Here is a 22,675-nt window from a genome sequence, read left to right on the forward strand (position 1 = left end):
TAGTTGCAGACTAGTAATTGATATCAAAGACTTGTTCTTATTCTGTCGGTTTCGATAGTCTAAGAGTTTAACCACGTGGTATGGTTAAAAGATTCAGCAATGGTCCACAACCTTTGTCCTCCCCTAATGGAGAAAAACATGGTCTCGTGATAATTTCTCAAAGTTGGGTTTTATTCGGAATGGCAGAAAAGGGCTGTCCCAGGACGCCTGACCCTAACTGGGCTCAGGGGCGGTCCTCTGATTTAGTTAACTCCAATCCCTTTTTTGAGTTTTCCTTCATTAAACAGTCCAAACTCACATTGTAATATTGTGTAAACAGTATCATACTCACTCATTCATCTTATACAACAATTAGATGTAAACCTCATATCTGAGGCTATTATATAAATAGCGTTATGGTAATGTGGCCTCACCATCTCCCATGAGCTTCCCCAAGTTGTGACAAACGGACCAGTTCGCAGTTGGATTCTTCACCGATCTTTTATACTTTCTCCGGAACATGAAATTTGTTCGTACCTCAAGTTCTGTGAGGTGGAAGGAATTCCTTTGTTCTCTATGGAAATGTACTCTCTCTGTACTGTGTGTCCATGAGGAGATCCTCAGGAATTTACGACGTCTCTCTGACCACAGCAGCCTAGTTGAAGGAGGCAAGGGGGAGGCAGGGAGAGGGGGATGGGGCTTGCTATACCCAAAGAGGCCAACGTCATGACACCAGCGACAGTGGGAAAGAGACAGAGAGATAGAAGGAGCAACAGTGGAATAGAGACAGACGGCAGTGGGATAGAGACAAGGCAGGAAGGGCATTCTATGCCATCAAAAGGAACATAAAATTCAACATACCAATTAGGATCTGGCTAAAAATACTTGAATCAGTCATAGAGCCCATTGTCCTTTTTGGTTGTGAGGTCTGGGGTCCGCTCACCAACCAAGATTTCACAAAATGCGACAGAAACCAAATTTAGACTCTGCATGCAGAATTCTGCATGAATATCCTCCGTGTACAATGTAGAACACCAATTAATGCATGCAGAGCAGAATTAGGCCGATGCCCATTAATGATCAAAATCCAGAAAAGAGCCGTTAAATTCTACAACCACCTAAAAGGAAGCGATTCCCAAACCTACCATAACAAAGCCATCACCTACAGAGGGATGAACCTGGAGAAGAGTCCCCTAAGCAAGCTGGTCCCGGGGTTCTGTTCACAAACACAAACACACCCCACAGAGCCCCAGGATAGCAGCACAATTGGACCCAAGCAAATCATGAGAAAACAAAAAGATAATTACTTGACACATTGGAAAGAGTTATTTAAAAAACAGAACAAACTAGAATGCTATTTGGCCCTAAACAGAGATTACAGTGGCAGAATACCTGACCACTGTGACTGACCCAAACTTAAGGAAAGCTTTGACTATGTACAGTGAGAACAGCCTTGCTATTGAGAAAGGCCGCCGTAGGCAGACATGGCTCTCAAGAGAAGACAGGCTATATGCACTTTCTAACTTCCTGCCCAATGTATGACCATATTAGAGACAAATATTTCCCTCAGATAATTTCACTTTTGTATATTACCTACCTCACTTGCTTTGGCAATGTTAACACGTCTCCCATACCAATAAAGCCCCTTGAATTGAATAGAGACAGACCGACAGACAGACAGAATCAGCGACAGTGGGACAGAGACAGACAGATAGAACCAGTGACAATGGGACAGAGACAGAAGGAGCAACAGTGGAATAGAGACAGACAGACAGACAGAATAACAGACAGACAGACAGAATAACAGACAGACAGAATAACAGACAGACAGAATAACAGACAGACAGCATAACAGACAGACAGACAGACAGACAGACAGACAGACAGACAGACAGACAGACAGACAGACAGACAGACAGACAGACAGACAGACAGACAGACAGACAGACAGACAGACAGACAGACAGTGGGATAGATAGACAGTTAGAATCAGAGACAGTGGGATAGATACGGACAGATGGAAACAGTCACAGTTGTATAGAGACAGACAGATAGAACCAGAGACAGTGGGATAGAGACGGACAGACAGAACCAGAGACAGTGGGATAGAGACAGACAGATCCAGCAACAGTGGGATAGAGACAGACAGATAGAACTAGAGACAGTGGGATAGAGACAGACAGATAGAACCAGAGACAGTGGGATAGAGACAGACAGATAGAACCAGCGACAGGAGGATAGAGACGGGCAGACAGAACGAGCGAAAGTGGGATACAGACAGACAGAACAAGCGACAGTTGGACAGAGACAGAAGAATAGAAGGAGCAACATTGGAAAAGAGACAGACAGAACGAGCGTAAATGGGATAGGGACAGACAGATCCAGCGACAGTGGGATAGAGACAGACAGAACCAGTGAAAGTGGGATAGAGACTTACAGACAGAACCAGCGACAGTAGGATAGAAACAGAAAGAATGAAAGAGCGACAGTATGTTAAAGACAGACAGATATAACCAGCGATAGTTGGATAAAGACAGACAGAACCTGCGACAGTGGGATAGAGAAAGACAGACAGAACCAGCGACAGTGGCATAGAGACGGAAAGACAGAACCAGCGACAGTGGGATAGAGACAGACAGACAGAACCAGCGACAGTGGCATAGAGACGGAAAGACAGAACCAGCGACAGTGGGATAGAGACAGAGAGATAGAAACAGTGACAGTGGGATAGAGACAGACAGAACCAGCGACAGTGGGATAGACAAGGACAGATAGAAGGAGCAACAGTGTTATAGAGACAGAGAGATTGAAACAGCGACAGTGGTATGAAGACAGACAGAACCAGCGACAGTGGTATGAAGACAGACAGAACCAGCGACAGTGGTATGAAGACAGACAGAACCAGCGACAGTGGTATAGAGACCGACAGAAGGAACCTGTGACAGTGGTATAGAGACAGACAGATGGAACCTGTGACAGTGGGATAGAGACAGACAGATGGAACCTGCGACAGTGGGATAGAGACAGTCAGACAGAAACAGCGGAAGTTGGATAGAGACAGACAGATAGAACATGCGAAAGTGGGATAGAGATAGACAGCATAAATCAGCGACAGTGGGAAAGAGACAGGCAGATAGAACCAGCAACAGTGCGACAGAAACCGACAGATTTAAGGAGCAACAGTAGATTAGAGACAGACAGAACTGTAACGGATGTCGTCTGGAGATAGAGAGGAGGACCACAGCGCAGCGTGGTAAGTGTTCATAATTTTAATCAAAGTAAGCACTGAACACTGAATCAATACAAAAATAACAAAATGAACCAACGAAACAGTCCTGTCTGGTGACATACACAAGTAACACAAAGATAGAAAATAAACACCCACCTAAGTCTAGACAGTATGATTCTCAATCAGAGACAACTAACGACACCTGCCTCTGATTGAGAACCACACTAGGCCGAACACAAAAACCAACATAGAAAAACAGACTGCCCACCCCAACTCACGCCCTGACCATACTAAAACAAAGACAAAACAAATGAACTAAGGTCAGAATGTGACAGTACCCCCCTCCCAAAGGTGCGGACTCCAGCCGCAAAACCTGAACCTATAGGGGAGGGTCTGGTTGGGCGTCTGTCCGCGGTGGCGGCTCTGGCGCGGGACGTGGACCCCACTTCACCATAGTTCTTGTCCGCCTCCTCAACCGCACCCATGGCCTCTTATGAGCGCCGACCCTCGCCGCTGACCTTGGACTGGGGATCCTCGCCACGGGTCCTTAATGGATGGGAGATTCCGGCAGCGCCGGACAGGCGGGAGACTCTGGCAGCGCCGGACAGGCGGGAGCACCTGTAGGGAGGAGACAGAGAGACAGCCTGGTGGGTGGGGCTGCCACAGTGCCCACCAGGATGGGGAGACCTACAGGAGGCCTGGTGCGCGGAGGAGGCACCGGATGGACTGGGCTGTGGGGGTGCACTGAAGCTCTGGTGCGCAGCCTTGGCACCACTCCTCCAGGCTGGATGACCACTTTAGCCCAGACCCTCCCAAGTGCAGGCACAGGTTGAACCGGGCTGTGGGTGAGCACTGGAGATCTGGTGCCTACCACTCGCACCTCTCCCTTCGGCTCAATACCCACATTCGCCCGGCACGGGCGGAGCGCATGCATAGAACGCACTGCAACCTCCCAGCGCCCTGGAGACACAGCACGCAGTGCCGGCGCAGGATACCCTGGACCGAAACGGCGTACTGGAGACCAAACACGCTGGGCTGGCACAACACGCCCTGGCTGGATGCCCACTCTCGCATGGCACTTGCGGGGGGCTGGCCTATAGCCCACCAGGCTGTGAGCGAGTACTGGCGACACTGTGCGTTTGACCGCATAATACGGTGCCTGACCAGTACTGCACTTCTTCCAATAAGCACGAGGAGTGGGCTCAGGTCTCCAACCTGACTGCCCTACTCTCCGTGTGCCTCTCGTGCCTGTCGTGCTGCCTCCTCATATCACCGCCGCTCAGCTTTCACTGCCTCCAGCTCTGCCTTGGGGCGGCGATATTCCCCAGCCTGTGCCCAGTGTTCCTTGCCATCAAGTATCTCCTCCCATGTCCAGGAGTCTTGTGATTTTAGCCGCTGCTGCTGCTGCCCTTTACCACGCTGCCTGGTCCTTGTTTGGTGGGTGTTTCTGTAACGGATGTTGTCTGGAGATAGAGAGGAGGATCAAAGCGCAGTGTGGGAAGTGTTCATAATTTTAATCAAAGAAAGCACTGAACACTGAATCAATACAAAAATAACAAACTCAATGAAACGAAACAGTCCTGTCTGGTGACATACACACGTAACACAAAGACTGAAAATAAACACCCTCGAAACCCAGGTGGAAAAGGGCTACCTAGGTATGATTCCCAATCAGAGAAAACTAACGACACCTGCCTCTGATTGAGAACCACACTAGGCCGAACACAAAAACCAAAATAGAAAAACAAACATAGACTGCCCACCCCAACTCATGCCCTGACCATACTAAAACAAAGACAAAACAAAGGGACTAAGGTCAGAACGTGACAAGAACGAGCGAAAGTGGGATTGAGACAGACAGATAGGAGCAACCGTGCGAAAGAGACAGACAGAAAGAACCAGCTACAGTGGGATGGGGACAGACAGATAGAACCAGCGACAGTGGTTCTATCTGGGGTCCACGTCCCGCGCCAGAGCCGCCACCGCGGACAGACGCCCACCCAGACCCTCCCTATAGGTTCAGGTTTTGCGGCCGGAGTCCGCACCTTTGGGGGGGGGTAGTGTCACGTTCTGACCTTAGTTCCTTTGTTTTGTCTTTGTTTTAGTATGGTCAGGGCGTGAGTTGGGGTGGGCAGTCTGTTTTTCTATGTTGGTTTTTGTGTTCGGCCTAGTGTGGTTCTCAATCAGAGGCAGGTGTCGTTAGTTGTCTCTGAGACAGACAGACAGAACCAGTGAAAGTGGGATAGAGACTGACAGATAGATTCAGTGACAGTAGGATAGAGACAGACAGATGTAACCAGCGACAGTTGGATAAAGACAGACAGACAGAACATGCGACAGTGGGATAGTCACAGACAGATGGAACCAGCGACAGCGGGATAGAGACAGACAGATAGAGCGAGAGAAGGATAGAGAAAGAGATAGAATAAAGAGGGATAGCAAGTGTGCGACATAGAGAGAGGGATCGTGGGTAACAGAGAGAAAAGGGACGAAAATCAATATTCTGACATAAATGAATGAAATGCAAATGGATGTGTCATAGTTGCACATTATTTGCCACTGCAGCCCAGCAGAGAGTAGAGACAAACAACAGGTCACGCTGCACAACCTCCTTTAAATCTGTCCAACACTGTCATGCATCACCCCCCTGCAAGACGACTGCGCAGGCTTCCCACACAGCTTTTGTGAGACAGAGTCGGCAGTAGGCACGCCATTGACAATGCAGCGCACGCCTCTGCTGACATTGTACCAGAGGGTTATTTCCTGCTACCCGGCTCTCCCTTCCTCATCGCTCAACGAGCCACCCTGGAAAGAGCACTCCACGGGTGTGAGCGGTGTGGGGGAGAGGCAGGGGGAGGCTAATCTGTTCCTTTCCCTTCTGAGTCTGGGCTTTGTGTACAGGGAAAAGAGGAGGGAGCGAGGGATTGGAGGGAGAGGGGGGGGGGAATCTGAAGAGGGCTACAGTAGTACATGAAGGCTGCCCAACAGATTAAATGGATTGCTAGAGCTTTGGACGTGGTTGTGGTTTAAGCTATCTTGTTTTTGTTCTTGTTGCATTATGTCAACATAGTGGAGATATGCGTTTGCGGTTATATTGTGGTCAATGTCAATCACAGTCTGTATGAAAAGTATTAGACGTTTACATTTTAGTTGTACACTTCAGGAACCTTTTGTCTACCATTGTTCTGTTGGGTGTATTTCTGCGTATATTAGCATATTGACCCATAGTTTATATTATTAGACAGATTACTTGGGGAATGTTATCATCGCAACTAAGGAGAGGCAGACGACCTCCCTGTCTGCTACCTTCTGGAGTCTAGACAGTTTGTAATGGAAATATCTTGTGCATTTTAAATGAACTTGTGGTACACCAATTTTGGAAAGTCCATTGTCAAATACCGGAAGAGATGGATTGGATGCCAACACAATAACAATAAAGGTACCCAATACATTACGTAACAAAAGTTAGACAAATACAATGCTACCATAGCCTCTCAGCAACTGTGATCTGTGTTAAGCAAAAGCCTCAAAGGCCATGAAGTTATTTCCAAAACAAAACCCTGGTCCCAGACCTGCCGTTGTCCATAATTGAAACATTAAAACGGCTGCACAGCAAAGGTTGAATCTCCATTCTCCTCCTTCTTTTCCTCTTCTGTCATCAGACTCTGTATGTAATGCTAATGTCAAATCCAGGAGAGGATGAGATTTTGTTTTTAAAGTGGACAAGTCCTATCCAATATATATATATATATATATATATATATATATATATATAAAACTTTATTTGACTAATGGCTGGTTAATTAGTCCAACATAAAGTTGAAAATGAGCTACCTTTGGGGGAGAAAAAAAAATATTTTGCTCACTGCTATGATTTTTAATTAACAAGGGGAGAGACTTTTTTTTTATTGAGCTGCAAGATGCCTCAGTGTCTCCTGTCCTCTCTAACTGCTAGCTCTTCTCCTGAGGGGAGGTGGTTGGGAATGCAATTGCGGCGAGATCGATAGCGCTTTAACCGAGGACAGCCACAATAATGATTAATATTATATGCAGATAGATTCCTTATTCCGGGTCGTTTTTGTATAATAAAGGCTTACGTGCTCGCATTTAGAGAACAACGTCATAGAAACTCGAAAGAATAGGACAAGGTATAATGACGTGGACAGACTGAATCCTCAGCCAATAGGAAAGCAACAGGAAAGATTGTTTAACAGTCTAACTGGTCATTTGGATATCAGAACTGGGTTCAAATAATATTTGTTTTCTTAAAAACAGCCGGCCAGGAGTGCCAGATGGGCAGACTTAGCTTGGACTTTTGGGCATATTCCATTGGTTCCATTGCGCCAGCAATGTCACGACTTCTGCCGAAGTCGTTGCCTCTCCTTGTTCGGGCGGTGCTCGGCGTTCGACGTCACCGGTCTTCTAGCCATCATTGATCCATTTTTCATTTTCCATTGGTTTTGTCTTGTCTTCCCTCACACCTGTTTTCAATCCCATTCATTACCTGTTGTGTATTTAACCCTCTGTTTCCCGTCATGTCTTTGTCAGAGATGTTACTTGGACATTTATTAAAAGACTCCATTTTACACTCCGTTTGACTCTCCTGCGCCTGACTTCCCTGCCACCTATACACATATTTCTGACAGAATCTCTGACCAATATATATGAAGTCAGCAGGAGAGGACACTACGCTCATGGAGGTGGAGGAACGCGTTCGGGAACAAGCTCCATCATTGATCGCATTGTCCAGAATATGGATCTCTGGGAGAGACGGAGTTTCTCCAGCGCCACCACCACCACCACAACCGGAATCTCCCTTGAACGCTTTTTCCCCTCCGGAACCGAAGATCCATTTATCCCTACCCAATGGATACAACGGAGATACTGCCGGCTGCCAGGGTTTCCTCCTTAAGCTGAACTTGTATCTGGCCACGGTCTCCCCAGTACCATCTGACCGTGAGAAGAGTTACACGCTCGTCTCATGCCTCACCGGAAAAGCCCTGGGATGGGCCAGCGCTGTGTGTAGTAAGGAGGATGCGGCGTTGGACCATTTTGAGGAGTTCATCCGCCATTTCCGGATAGTATTCGACCATCCACCCGAAGGCAAAGCAGTGGGTGAGCTCCTCTATCATCTGAGGCAGGAGACGAGGAGTGCACAGGAGTTTGCTTTGGAGTTTAGGACCTTGGCTGCCGGCGCTGGATGGAGCGACCGGGCCCTGATCGGCCATTACCATTGTAGTCTACGCGAGGACGTCCGTCGGGAGCTGGCCTGTAGAGACACCACCCTCACCTTCGACCAGCTGGTGGACATGTCCTTCAGGCTGGACAACATGCTGGCTACTTGTGGACGTCTAGATCGGGGTCTGGTTGTTCCATCCTCCCGCACCCTCTCTCCCGAACCTATGGAATTGGGAGGGATGGTGCGCAGGGAGACCAGAGGGGGTTCCCGCTCGAGCACCATTCATGGTCGCAGAGGGCACACTGCTGGTCGGTGCCGGGTTGGTTCCTCTGGGAATAGAGAAGGCAGGCAGGGCATTCTGGCATCACCCAAGGTGAGTAGGCACCATTCTCATCCAGAGCCCTCTGTTGCACTAATGTTTGTCTCGGTCTCTTTTCCTGATTTTTCCCTGCATTCCCAGTATAAGGCGCTAGTAGATTCAGGTGCGGCTAGGAATTTCATTAATAAAAGTGTAGATCATAGTTTAGGGATCCCTATTGTTCCTGTGGATATACCTTACCCTATTCATGCCTTAGATAGTCAACCATTAGGGTCAGGGTTTATCAGGGAGGTAACCGCACCTTTGTGTATGATAACGCAGGAGGGTCACAAGGAGGAGATGAGTCTTTTCCTTATTGATTCTCCTGCGTATTCTGTGGTGCTAGGCCTACCTTGGTTAGCTTGCCATAACCCCACTGTTTCTTGGCCACAGAGGGCTCTCACGGGGTGGTCGCGAGAGTGCTCAGGTAGGTGTTTAGGGGTTTCCGTTGGTGCTACTACGGTGGAAAGTCCAAACCAGGTCTCCACCGTGCGCATTCCCCCCGAATATGCCGATTTGGCTCTCGCCTTCTGTAAAAAGAAGGCGAATCAATTACCACCCCATCGACGGGGGGATTGTGCGATAGATCTCCTGGTAGATGCTGCATATCCCAAGAGTCACAGGTATCCCCTGTCACAAGCGGAGACGGAGGCTATGGAGACATATGTCTCTGAATCCCTGCATCAGGGGTTCATTCAGCCATCCATTTCACCCGTCTCTTCGAGTTTCTTTTTTGTGAAAAAAAAGGATGGCGGTTTACGCCCGTGCATTGATTATCGAGGTCTTAATAAAATCACAGTGAAATATAGTTACCCGCTACCTCTGATCAATACGGTTATTGAGTTAATGCACGGGGCACGTTTTTTGACAAAATTGGATCTCAGGAGTGCGTACAATCTGGTGCGTTTTCTGAAGGGTGATGAGTGGAAGACGGCATTTAGTACCACCTCAGGTCATTATGAGTAGCTTGTCATGCCATATGGGTTGATGAATGCTACATCAGTTTTCCAACCATTTGTAGATGAGATCTTCAGGGACCTGCATGGATAGGGTGTAGTGGTGTATATCGATGACATTCTGATATACTCCGCTACACGCGCCGAGCATGTGTCCCTGGTGCGCAGGGTGCTTGGTCGCCTGTTGAAGCATGATCTATATGTCAAGGCTGAGAAATGCTTGTTCTTCCAACAATCCATCTCATTCCTAGGGCATCGGATTTCCACTTCAGGAGTGGAGATGGAGAGCGACCGCATTACAGCCGTGCGTAATTGGCCGACTACAACCACGGTAAAGGAGGTGCAGCGTTTTTTGGGGTTTGCCAATTACTACCGGAGGTTTGTCCGGGGTTCTGGTCAGGTGACTACTCCCATTACCTCACTGCTAAAGGGGGGCCCGGGGCGCTTGCAGTGGTTGGCTGAGGCGAACAGGGCTTTTGGGCATCTGAAGACTCTGTTTACCTCGGTGCCTGTGTTGGCTCATCCGGATCCCTCTTTGCCATTCATAGGTGAGGTGGACGCATCCGAAGCTGGGATAGGAGCAGTGCTCTCTCAGCGTTCGGGTACGCCACTGAAGCTTCGCCCCTGTGCTTTCTTTTCGAAGAAGCTCAGCCCGGCGGAGCGAAACTATGATGTGGAGAACCGAGAGCTGTTAGCTGTCGTAGAAGCCTTGAAGGTGTGGAGGCATTGGCTTGAGGGGGCTAAACACCCTTTTCTCATCTGGACTGACCACCGCTATCTGGAGTACATCCGGCAGGCGAAGAGACTGAATCCTCGCCAGGCAAGGTGGGCCATGTTTTTCACTTGTTTTGTGTTTACTCTTTCTTACAGACCAGGCTCCCAGAATGTTAAGGCAGACACATTCTCGGCTGTATGACACAGAGGAGCGATCCATGGATCCCACTCCCATACTCCCAGCTTCGTGTCTGGTGGCGCCTGTAGTGTGGGAGCTGGACGCAGACATTGAGCGGGCGTCACGTGCAGAGCCCTCTCCCCCTGAGTGTCCAGCTGGTCGTCTGTACGTTCTGTCTGCTGTCCGTGACCGATTGATCTATTGGGCACACACGTCACCCTCCTCTGGTCATCCTGGGATAGGTCGGACGATGCGCTGTCTTGATGGGAGGTACTGGTGGCCCACTTTAGCTAAGGACGTGAGGATTTATGTTTCTTCCTGCTCGGTGTGCGCCCAGTGCAAGGCTCCTAGACACCTGCCCAGAGGTAAGCTACGACCTCTACCCGTTCCTCAACGGCCGTGGTCGCACCTGTCGGTGGATTTTTTGACTGATCATCCACCTTCACAGGGTTACACCACGATCCTGGTCGTTGTGGATCGGTTTTTGAAGTCCTGTCGTCTCCTCCCTTTGCCCTGTCTCCCTACGGCCTTACAAACTGCAGAGGCCCTGTTTACACACATTTTCCGGCACTATGGGGTGCCTGAGGATATAGTGTCTGATCGGGGTCCCCAGTTTACATCAAGGGTCTGGAAGGCGTTCATGGAGCGTCTGGGGATCTCGGTTAGTCTTACCTCAGGTTTTCACCCCGAGAGTAATGGGCAGGTGGAGAGAGTTAACCAGGATGTGGGTAGGTTTCTGCGGTCTTATTGCCAGGATCGGCCGGGGGAGTGGGTGAAGTTCGTGCCCTGGGCAGAGATGGCTCAGAACTCGCTACGTCACTCCTCCACTAACCTTACTCCTTTTCAATGTGTATTAGGGTATCAGCCGGTTCTGGCTCCTTGGCATCAGAGCCAGACCGAGGCTCCTTGCGGTGGACAATTGGTTTCGGCACGCTGAGGAAACCTGGGAGGCAGCCCACATCCACCTTCAGCGTGCCATAAGGCGCCAGAAAATTGGCGCAGACCGTCGCCGCAGTAAGGCCCCAGTGTTCGCACCAGGGGACAGGGTCTGGCTCTCGACCCGAAACCTGGTCCTCCGCCTGCTCTGCCGGAAGCTGGGTCTGCGGTTTGTAGGGCCGTTTAAAGTCCTGAGGTGAGTGAACGAGGTATGTTATAGGTTACAACTGCCCACTAATTACCGTATTAACCCCTCGTTCCATGTGTCTCTCCTCAGGCCGGTGGTGGCTGGCCCGCTCCAGGAGGCTGAAGTGCGTGATGTTCCTCCGCCTCCTCTAGACATCGAGGGGGTCCCGGCGTACTCTGTTCGATCCATTTTGGATTCGAGACGTGGGCGAGGGGCCTTCAGTACCTCGTGGACTGGGAGTGTTACTGGCCGGAGGAGAGATGCTGGGTTCCGGTGGAGGACGTGTTAGATCCTTCCATGTTATCAGAATTCCACCGTCTCCATCTGGATCGCCCTGCACCTCGCCCTCCGGGTCGTCCCCGAGGCCTGTGTCGACCCGCTGCTGGAGCCACGCGTCAGGGGGGGTACTGTCACGACTTCTGCCGAAGTCGTTGCCTCTCCTTTTTTGGGCGGTGCTCGGCAGTCGACGTCACCAGTCTTCTAGCCATCATTGATCCATTTTTCATTTTCCATTGGTTTTGTCTTGTCTTCCCACACACCTGTTTTCAATCCCATTCATTACCTGTTGTGTATTTAACCCTCTGTTTCCCCTCATGTCTTTGTCAGAGATTGTTTATTGTCAGTGTAGTGTTTTTGTATAGGTGCGCAACGGGTCTTTGTACCCATATTTGTTTATATTCATTTTTCTATTTAGTGTTATGGAGCATGTTACTTGGACATTTATTAAAAGACTCCATTTTACACTCCGTTTGACTCTCCTGCGCCAGACTTCCCTGCCACCTATACACATATTTCTGACAAGCAAACTCAATCAAGTGCAGTTAAAGTATAGGAGTTCAATCAGTCATTTCCCTGATATAACGTAGGGCAGAACAGGTTTTCTGACACGACTAGAGAGATAAAGTGAAAGACGTTTATGAAAATGTCGTCTTTGCTTTCAATTAAATAAAATGTCATCCATTGAGAGACACCTGTCACTTTACAATGGCACCTACCTGGGTGTCCGCCTCTAAGGTGTCCAAATAAGGCTATAATCACTCCATCGTGGTGTCTGAGCTCTCCTCGAGTCCTGCATATACAGTACCATGTACCTGTTCCCGTATCCCAATGGCCAGTGAGAGAGGTGTATGGTTCAGTTTGAGTTTGTCCGACCCTATCCACGTAGCTGTCTCAGAGGCAGAAGCTAGCTAATTATCGACATTTTCAGCTCGGACTCATGCATCATCACCCTGGTGGTCACCCGTCAGGCCACAGACACACACACACACACACATTCTCTCTCTCTCCTTTTCTCTCGCTCTCTGACTTGCTCTCTCTCGCACTCTCTCCCTCTTTATCTCTCTGGCCCTCTCTTTCCCCCACTCTCTGTCAGTCTGTCTGCTCCCCTGTGACAGCCCAAACTGTCTTGCACCCTGGCAACAGCTAGTGCTCGTCAGAGCAAGAGAAGTTCTAGGAATGCAGTTATGCCTTATTTAAAAGCTTCCTCTACTCGGTCCTTAATAATGACCAGTGTTCTAAGTGCACCAGAAGGCTCTGAGCAGAATTGCTTAGGCCTCACCTCTCTCTGACTGTTACCGGCACAAAGACAGTCTTGTGGAGTAGTTACTACAGGGGCTTTGGCTTAACTCGTACCATCTACAGCTCACCATTCTCCTTTTCTGCTCCTCTGAATACAAAGTCATCAGGATTGTTTGTTTGAGAGGCACACTACCAAACAGCAATATAACACAGCCCCATGTACTGTAGCAAAGGTTGCTATGGTTATGGTGGTCAGTTGGTCGGTGTAAAAAGGAGATAAATGATGCAGTGTGATACTGACAGCCTTTACAGCATCGCAGCAAGCTGTTGCTCACCTCAGCTCCGAGTCTGGACAGATAGGCAGGCACACAGACAGACAGACGGACAGATCAAGTACAAAACTATACTGATACTTATACGGTCAAGGTGCCTAATTGACATGAGTACAGAGTGCACGAGGAATCAAAATTGGAATGTTTTAAAAAGAGCAATTCACAATTTTAACCTCCTATTCAGTATCTTCAGCATACCAGTGTCGACATACTGTATGTACAAATTGTGATTCTCTACCTTTCGCAGTCGAAAAGGTAAGAAAGAAAGGTCCCGAGATTGTTTCAAGGAAATTCTACCACAGAGTTTGATAAATCAGATGACATCATAGTTCAGATATAATGATTTTTTTTAACCTTTATTTAACTAGGCAAGTCAGTTAAGAACAAATTCTTATTTTCAATGACGGCCTAGGAACAGTGGGTTAACTGCCTGTTCAGTGGCAGAACGACAGATTTGTACCTTGTTAGCTCGGGGATTTGAACTTGCAACCTTCTGGTTACTAGTCCAATAGCTCTAACCACTAGGCTACCCTGCCATTATGATATGTTTCTACTATATATAGCACAGGCAGCTTCTAACTGCACAGTGGAGGTCATAGTACGGCACACGCATCCACAAACAATGGGAAATGTCCTATTGGCCTAAGGCCGTTGAGACTAAAGGTTAGGTTCCACTGTAATTCATCTCTTTAAAATCTGGAGGTAGGGGAGAATATTCTCCAGGAGCCATTTTGATTTCACCTTCAGCTGTCATGTAGGCAGAGCTATGATTTATGTCAGAGCCGGAGCTACATAAGACACAATGTCAACGAAAGGGAACCGAAGCATGAGGAATAGGTGACGCCTGTCATGGGCTATTCAAAAAAAGGGGATTGATAACAGGTCCTGCACATAAAACAATAAAAGAAGGAATTGCAATTGTGACACGTTACAGATGTTAAAATGGTGCATCTTGTGTTGACAGCGCAAATATGAAGCCAATGCCTCACTGCCCCACGAGATAGCAGTGCAATGTTCAAACTGCATGTCTACAATTACAGGATAAAGAACTGAAATCCATGACATGTGGAGAATAGGGATCCTGTAATGCAAATGTAATCCCCCTGTTTAGCCCAATCCTTTTTTTTTTTTACCTTCCACGGTATTAAAAGCTTACTTGATATGTCTTGATAATAATCAATGGAGTTATAGCTGAGCAAAAAGTCGCTGAATGTGCCTCATACCCTTTGTCAGTTATGTGGCCGTTCATCTTAAATGCACGGCAGAGGACAATACAGCTGTGGCAAATGCTCCAATCCACTTACTCACAGATCATACAGCGCCTATGGTCGTAACACTGTTGTGTTACGTAACACTGGGTTGTTAATTGAGAACTTTTATGGACACATAACATCGTAGCCAAATACACAAAAATAGCCATTAGGAGGCAATAAATGTGGACAGAGCAAAACCAGAATGGCAACAAAAAAGTGCAATAAGCCAAAACATAATAACCAAAAATTGTTTCTAATGCCAGTCAAAGCAAATTCACTTTAGTCTTCGCAAACAAAGTTTGCAACTCAGGTGTTGGGAGATGAGAAAATGAAGGAAAGCCACAATATCCGTCTGCTCCACATCAAACTGCCGACGTATCTACAAATAACCATGGCTGCTCCTCCACAACAAGGAGAAATCCATACGGCTATATAGTCTCTAATATAATTGCTCTGTTCCAATCTATAAATACTGTAGCTAATGCCTTGGGGTGTTTTAAAGAAAAGCAGTGAACAGGACTAGTTACCGTAACGTCAATCACAGTTCTATTTTAAACATGACAATGTTAGATCTAAAATTGTGTGACAAGTTGGGTATGCAACCTGGATATTACATTCGACTGACAACTGCATTAGCCCACTGAGCTAAAGCCTAGGCATTAGCTATCAGAGTTAACATGTTTTGGACATGGTTATTCATCACATCAAATGAGCGTAGTTGACCAAACCACCTCTGCCACAGCAATGATTCAGATTTGAAATATGGCAAGGCCATTTGGGACAACGTCAATTGTTAGCCTACGGTGTAAGCTATTGAAATCAATTCATAGAGAATAGGGTCACATGATTTCAATTACGCATATGTTTGCCAATAATGAATAAGCAATGCATAATGGATATCTCATGGCAGCATTATTACATGATACAACTCACTATCCTTCCCAACAATGCACAGAGGACCTGCGATGTTACATAACGCATTGTTATATCAGTGAGTCAACATTATCGGGATCAAACCATCCTCCCAGCTGAGAGGTACATAACACACTTCAGTTCACAGGGCGCCCCAAAATCCTGGCAATAATGTAGCACTCTATTACACTGTAATTGTGTCAGAGGCTGAGTCTCTCTCCCACTTCGCTGTCTTTCAGCATCATCACCACCACCAGTATGAAGGTTTAGTGCAACAGATGGTTCTTCCTGCACGTTATTTCCTACATCTCACTCCTGCCATTTTGAGAAAGCACAATCAACAGCAGTAGACAGGTTGTATTGCTAGGCCTGGTGGCAAGTGCTAGCCTGGAAATCCACACTGAATTCAGCTTCATGTTAGAGTGATCCAGTCAGGATTTGAAGGTTAGGAGAGCCCTGGCTATATTCAGAATGCTATAACTGGCATCAAGACCCATAGAGGGGCTATGCTATGTTATTCCTTCTACAAAACAGGATAGGACACATCTCACACTGCAAGCAAGAAATATGAACTAATAGACTGCTGTGGGGAGTGCTTTCTGTGGTCAGAGTTCTGTGCTGCCATCTGAGAGCCCAAGAGTGGCTATACTATGCTATGATCCATCTTCTGCAAAACCAGGACACGGCTCATATTGAAAGCAGGAAATATGAGCTTATAGACCGTATCCTAACCCACGCTTTCGCTCCCTTCTCCAGCTCCTGACAAGTCTCATTTGACCTGATTAAGAGGGGAATAGATAACACTGTCATTCCCCTCTCAGCTAATGCATAGCCCTGACCAGCAACTTTGGTCCCAGAGTATCCATGACTGTATGCTTTTTCATTGCTACTCATAAATCAATAACTTCGGTCGAATTGCCAGAATTGATTTTCCCATTGGTTCTGCAGGCCGAGCCCAACCAAGTGATTCATAGACACTCTTTTCATAATCAGAATTTAATTTGCAATTATGTGCAAGTCGCAACCGGTGACACACTGACTAATGCAAGGGGGACATACAGGTAGCTTTAAGTGATAGAGGACGCAGACATGGGTCGTTACTCCATACATCATAGTAATCTGCACTCATCTCTACTAAAAAAGGACCCAATTCATCACCAGAACTGTAGATGATCATCCTTCCGTTCGTACGGAAAGACAAAGCACAGTCTATATGTCCAATATATGCACTAGACTATTATCAATAACGTTGTGGTTTTTTTTTTAGATGAGCATTATCACTGTTCAATATCAATGTGCTGTTGAGAATCTCCCAATTATGTGTGTGTGAGTAATTTGATTAATTATTATGAATGTCTTTCCTGCACTATGTATTCAAAATTGAAATATGACAAGTTGAATCAAATTAAATTGATACAAATGAAATGCTACTTTTGTGTATAGAAGTGAATCTGTAGAAAAACGAATGGCTTGCATTACCTAATGTCACTTTCCCTTTAAGAGAGAACCAATCACAATTTCCCTCACACTCTCACTGCAATAATAAATACTATTTTTGGCAAGTAGCGTTTTAATTTTTGATTGTTCTTTGAGGATGCAAGAGGGAACATGAAGACAATCAAGACCAAAGTGAAGGATGGACCCCTGAGGTTATATCCAATGTTCAGCTGAAATATTTTCAAGAACTCCTCAGCATGCAACAAAATGTCATGCAGGAATCCTTGAAACTGTCAAATTACTTCAAAAGTATGTTAAAATAACCACAACTTTCTTCTAGAAATGCTTCCCACGTATAGATGGAAAATGCTAAGCTGGGTGGCGCTAGGATTTTGAAGTGGTATCCTTTGAAAGTTACTGCTTGCTAAACAAGTTTATAAGGGTTCCCACTGGGATGAATAGTGAATAGGTTTGGAGAGAAAAAAAATGCCAGCCTTGACAGAATCAGATCAATACATCACAAATGAGAGAGTAGCCAGGAACAGCTCACAGTCACATTATGCTCTGAATTATCATACTGGAAGGGGTGCAGTTTGAGCATGGAAAGTAGACATAAATGGGCTGAAGTTGAAAGGCAATTGTAGCATTCATGGTGGTTGTGTACATCAGAAAAGCTGGATGATTTCAAGGTCGACCAGCTATGACACCGGAGACTGCTGAGGGGTGGACGGCTCATAGTAATGGCTGGGATGGAATCAATGGAATGGTATCAAGCACATGGAAACCATGGAAAACCATGTGTTTGATGAGTTTGATTACCATTCCATTTGATCTGTTCCAGCCATTACCATGAGCATGTCCTCCCCAATTAAGCTGCCACCAACCTCCTGTGACTATGATACTGTATATAGTATGGATTTATGTACAACAACTTGTACAAAAGCAAGTGTTGTCTTTGCCCTTATCATGATTCCAATACATTCCATGTCCCTTTTGATTAGCTGAGGGGATTATTTAAGTGTGAAACACTATCTGGAAACAAATTGATCCTTGCTTTTTCCTTGCGGTTTTAGAAACCTTAACACTTAAACTTAATTATCATCCAAACATAACTTTATAAATACAGAAGATACACTTACTGTTTGCAGTTTTACAGACGTCCACGGGCGCTTTTTTGTGTAACACAGCAACACGAGCCAACTTATGTTCCCACCTAAGTTCCCATTAGCTGACATTATTGATGTCAGGTAAATGTTCAATGCAAAATACCGCCGTGGGATTCAATTAAAATGGCGCACAGTAAGTTGATCTTTTGCATATGTAAAATGATTTATCTGTGATATGAGAGTCTCAGATGGCCACCACCCAGCTACAGCGTTGTGTGGTAGTTCCATTGGTTACAGTTAAGGGGATGTCAAGTACACACAACTGATAAAAAGGTCCATCAAAGGGACTTGAGTCCAACACATAGATATAGATAGAGGACTCTACTGCCCAAAAAGCCTGTTTTATCAGCGCCATTGAAGACTTTCCCCATGTTGAAGTAGTCGCCTGGGTGGAACTTCTTTTTGGGTTAAGGAAGGATAACGTAATTCCCTCCAGGTCGTCAGGAGGGATCAGCCAATGAATTATACTCATAACAAAACATTTCATAAGTGCAAGTGGCAGTAAATCACCAACCTTGGTTTTTATACCTGTTCAAACAACACACTCCAGGTGGCAGTATGTACACTTTTAGTTTGTTTACCAAGTCAGAGAAGTAGTAGAAAAATCAAATGGACTACTTCAAAATGGGGATGGTCTCAATTGCGCTGACCATGCTCTCACAGACGCCGTAATAGGACAGATACAATGTTGCGTTGGTCCCCCTCAGATTTGTGCTGTTTAAAAATATGTATCATATATACATTTGTTGTTATTGTTTCTCTGTAATACAACTAGCCACCGAGCAATTTTAGGAAGTTGGCAATAGCTAGCTCAGATATGTTCCCAATCTCCCAACCTGCGCTAGTTACCAAGAAGCCATTTCAGGCTATCAGTCAAGTTAGAGTAGCTAGCTTGTCTAACTATCTTAGCTGGCATGCCTGCTGGCAAGATTGGTAGACTTTAGAAAAGCAAGCAATTACTAAATGTACTGAATAAGACTCACATTCCTTTCAATCTTTTTCCCAGATTTGAGCAGAAATACAGAGAAGCATATTTAGTTTCTTTAAAAACATAACCACCAGTCAGGAGGACACATACAGCTCAAGAGATATGCTTATGTAACGAAGACACAGGGAGTCAGGAAGCAAGTACAGTTGGTGAGTTTAATAACAAGGAACATGAAGATATACAAAACAATATAAGCGTACTGGACATGAAAACAAAACCAATACCGCTTGAAGACTGAGGCTTCTGAGGGCTAAATCAAGGGGAATGAAATCAAAATCAAATTCAAATCAAATGTTATTTGTTAGACGCGCTGAATATTTGATTTGAAAAATATAACAGGTAGTCCTTACGATAAAATGCTTATTTACAAGTCCTTAACATACAATGTAGTTCAAGAAATAGAGTTAAGAAAATATTCACTAAATAAACTAAAATTAAAATTAAAATCAAATCAAATCGAATCAAAAATGAACACAAGAAAGTTACATAACAATAATGAGGCTATATACAGGTGGCACTAGTACCGAGTCAATGTGCGGGGGAACAGGTTAATTGAGGTCATCTGTAGAGTGACTATGCATAGATAATAAAGAGCAAGTAGAAGCAGTGTAAAAACAAAGGGGGGGGGGAATCAATGTAAATAGTCCATTTGGTCATTTGATTAATTGCTCAGCAGTCATATGGCTTGGGGATAGAAGCTATTAAGGAGCCTTTTGGACCTAGACTTGGTGCTCCGGTACTGCTTGCCGTGCGCTAGCAGAGAGAACACTCTATGACCTGGGTGACTGGAGTCTTTGACACTTTTTTGGCCATTCCTCTGACACCGCTTAGGATATAGGTCCTGGATGGCAGGAGGCTTGGCCCCAGCAATGAACTGGGCCGTGCACACTACCCTCTGTAGCGCCTTACGGTCAGATGCCTAGGAGTTGCCATAGCAGGCGGTGATGCGACCAATCAGGATGTTCTTGATGGTACAGCTGTAGAACTTTTTGAGGATCTAGGGACCCATGCCGAATCTTTTCAGTCTCCTGAGGGGGAAAGGGTGTTGTTGTGCCCTCTTCACAACTGTCTTGGTGTGTTTGGAACATGTTAGTTAATTGGTGATATGGACACCAAGGAACTTGAAACTCTCGACCCTGTCTTAGCCTCCAGTATTTATGCTGCAATAGTTTATGTGTCGGGGGGCTAGGGTCAGTTTGTTATATCTGGAGTACTTCTCCTGTCCTATTCGGTGTCCTGTGTGAATTTAAGTGTGCTCTCTCTAATTCTCTCTTTCTCTCTCTCTCTCGGAGGACCTGAGCCCTAGGACCATGCCTCAGGACTACCTGACATGACGACTCCTTGCTGTCCCCAGTCCACCTGGCCGTGCTGCTGCTCCAGTTTCAACTGTTCTGCCTTATTATTATTGGACCATGCTGGTCATTTATGAACATTTGAACATCTTGGCCATGTTCTGTTATAATCTCCACCCGGCACAGCCAGAAGAGGACTGGCCACCCCACACAGCCTGGTTCCTCTCTAGGTTTCTTCCTAGGTTTTGGCCTTTCTAGGGAGTTTTTCCTAGCCACCCTGCTTCTACACCTGCATTGCTTGCTGTTTGGGGTTTTAGGCTGGGTTTCTGTACAGCACTTTGAGATATCAGCTGATGTACAAAGGGCTATATGAATAAATTTGATTTGATATGATTTGACCCGCTCCACTACACCCACTTTGATATTAATGGGGGCCTGTTCTGCCCCCCATTTTCTATTGTCCATGATCAGCTCCTTTGTCGTGATCACATTGAGGGAGAGGTTGTTGTCCTGGTACCACACTGCCAGGTCTCTGACCTCCTCCCTATAGGCTGTTTCATCGGTGTCGGTGATCAGACCCACTTTTGTGTCGTCAGCAAACTTAATGATGGTGTTGGAGTCGTGCTTGGCCACGCAGTGTTGGGTGAACAGGGAGTACAGGAGGGGACTAAGCACGCACCCCTGATGGGCCCCAGTGTTGAGGATCAGCGTGGCAGATGTGTTGTTGCCTATCCTTACCACCTGGGGCCTGCCCATTAGGAAGTCCAGGATCCAGTTGCAGAGGGAGGTGTTTAGTCCCAGGGTCCTTAGCTTAGTGATGGGCTTTGAGGGCACTATGGTGTTGAAGACTGAGCTGGAGTCAACGAACAGCATTCTCACATAGGTGTTCCTGTGTGGAGTGCGATTGAGATTGGGTCATCAGTGGATCTGTTGGGGTGGTTTGCAAATTGGAGTGGGTCTAGGGTTTCCGGCATGATGGTGTTGATTTGAGCCATGACCAGCCTTTCAAAGCACTATGGGGCGGTAATCATTTAGGCAGGTTAACTTCGCTTTTGTGGGCACAGGGAGTATGGTGGTCTGTTTGAAACATGTAGGTATTAGAGACTCGGTCAGGGAGAGTTTTAAAATGTCCGCACATGCTTTGAGTGCACGTCCTGGTATTCCATATCAAAGGTAATGATGAAGTCCAGTTGTGCATAATGACGGGGAGCAGGTGCGCATAATGTGGGTTGCCAGGTCTGTAGACCATCGGCGTCGAGAAAAATAAACATTAAATTAAGCATAATGATTGCAGGAAAAAGCTACGCAGGTGTTTAAAAAATGCTAAATTCTCCAATTTACTGACATGGGACCTAGCCCCCGTGATTTTTGGGGTGTGGTGAACATATTACCGCCACACCAACAGTCATGATCACAGTCAAATTCCATGTTACCTCCGAGTCACAGTGATATCACCCTGGACATGCATTGGGAGTACACTGCGCTCTATTGTCCCTCTAACCACTCTGATGTCAATGGAAATGCTATCGAAAATCCCATCAAGCACTTATCATCAAAACAGTATAATGATTTTAAAGCTCACTTCACTGTAATGATAAGTTTCAACAACAGGTTGAAACTGAGAGGAAAACATGGTAATTGTGGACGCTGTTTCAAAGCTAAACACGACAAAATGGACAGCACTTTCTAAGGTGATGATTAATTCAAAACACCCATATGCGTATTAGAGCTTATGCATATGCATAGGCCTAAATATGAGCACAAGCCCGATAATAATTGTATTTTTTATAATGATTGCACTGTTATACAATACCTAGCCTAATAGCCTATCAGTTATTTTTTTTACTACATAGATTTAAGTTTTTGGTACATAATTGGTCTAGCCTGTACTCTAACATGAAACAAAATCTAGTAATCGCCTTTGAGTACGGATTGTATTATTATGCATACTGGATGGACTGGTTAGCTTATGCTATGCTCCAAACTTTCTATCCATGAGTCTGGCAGAGAATATATAGGCCTAGGCGATGCTGTTGGTTCATTGATTGGCAGGGTGTAATG

This window comes from Oncorhynchus tshawytscha, linkage group LG07 (assembly GCF_018296145.1).
Source record: "Oncorhynchus tshawytscha isolate Ot180627B linkage group LG07, Otsh_v2.0, whole genome shotgun sequence".
In the NCBI taxonomy this organism is placed as follows: domain Eukaryota; kingdom Metazoa; phylum Chordata; class Actinopteri; order Salmoniformes; family Salmonidae; genus Oncorhynchus; species Oncorhynchus tshawytscha.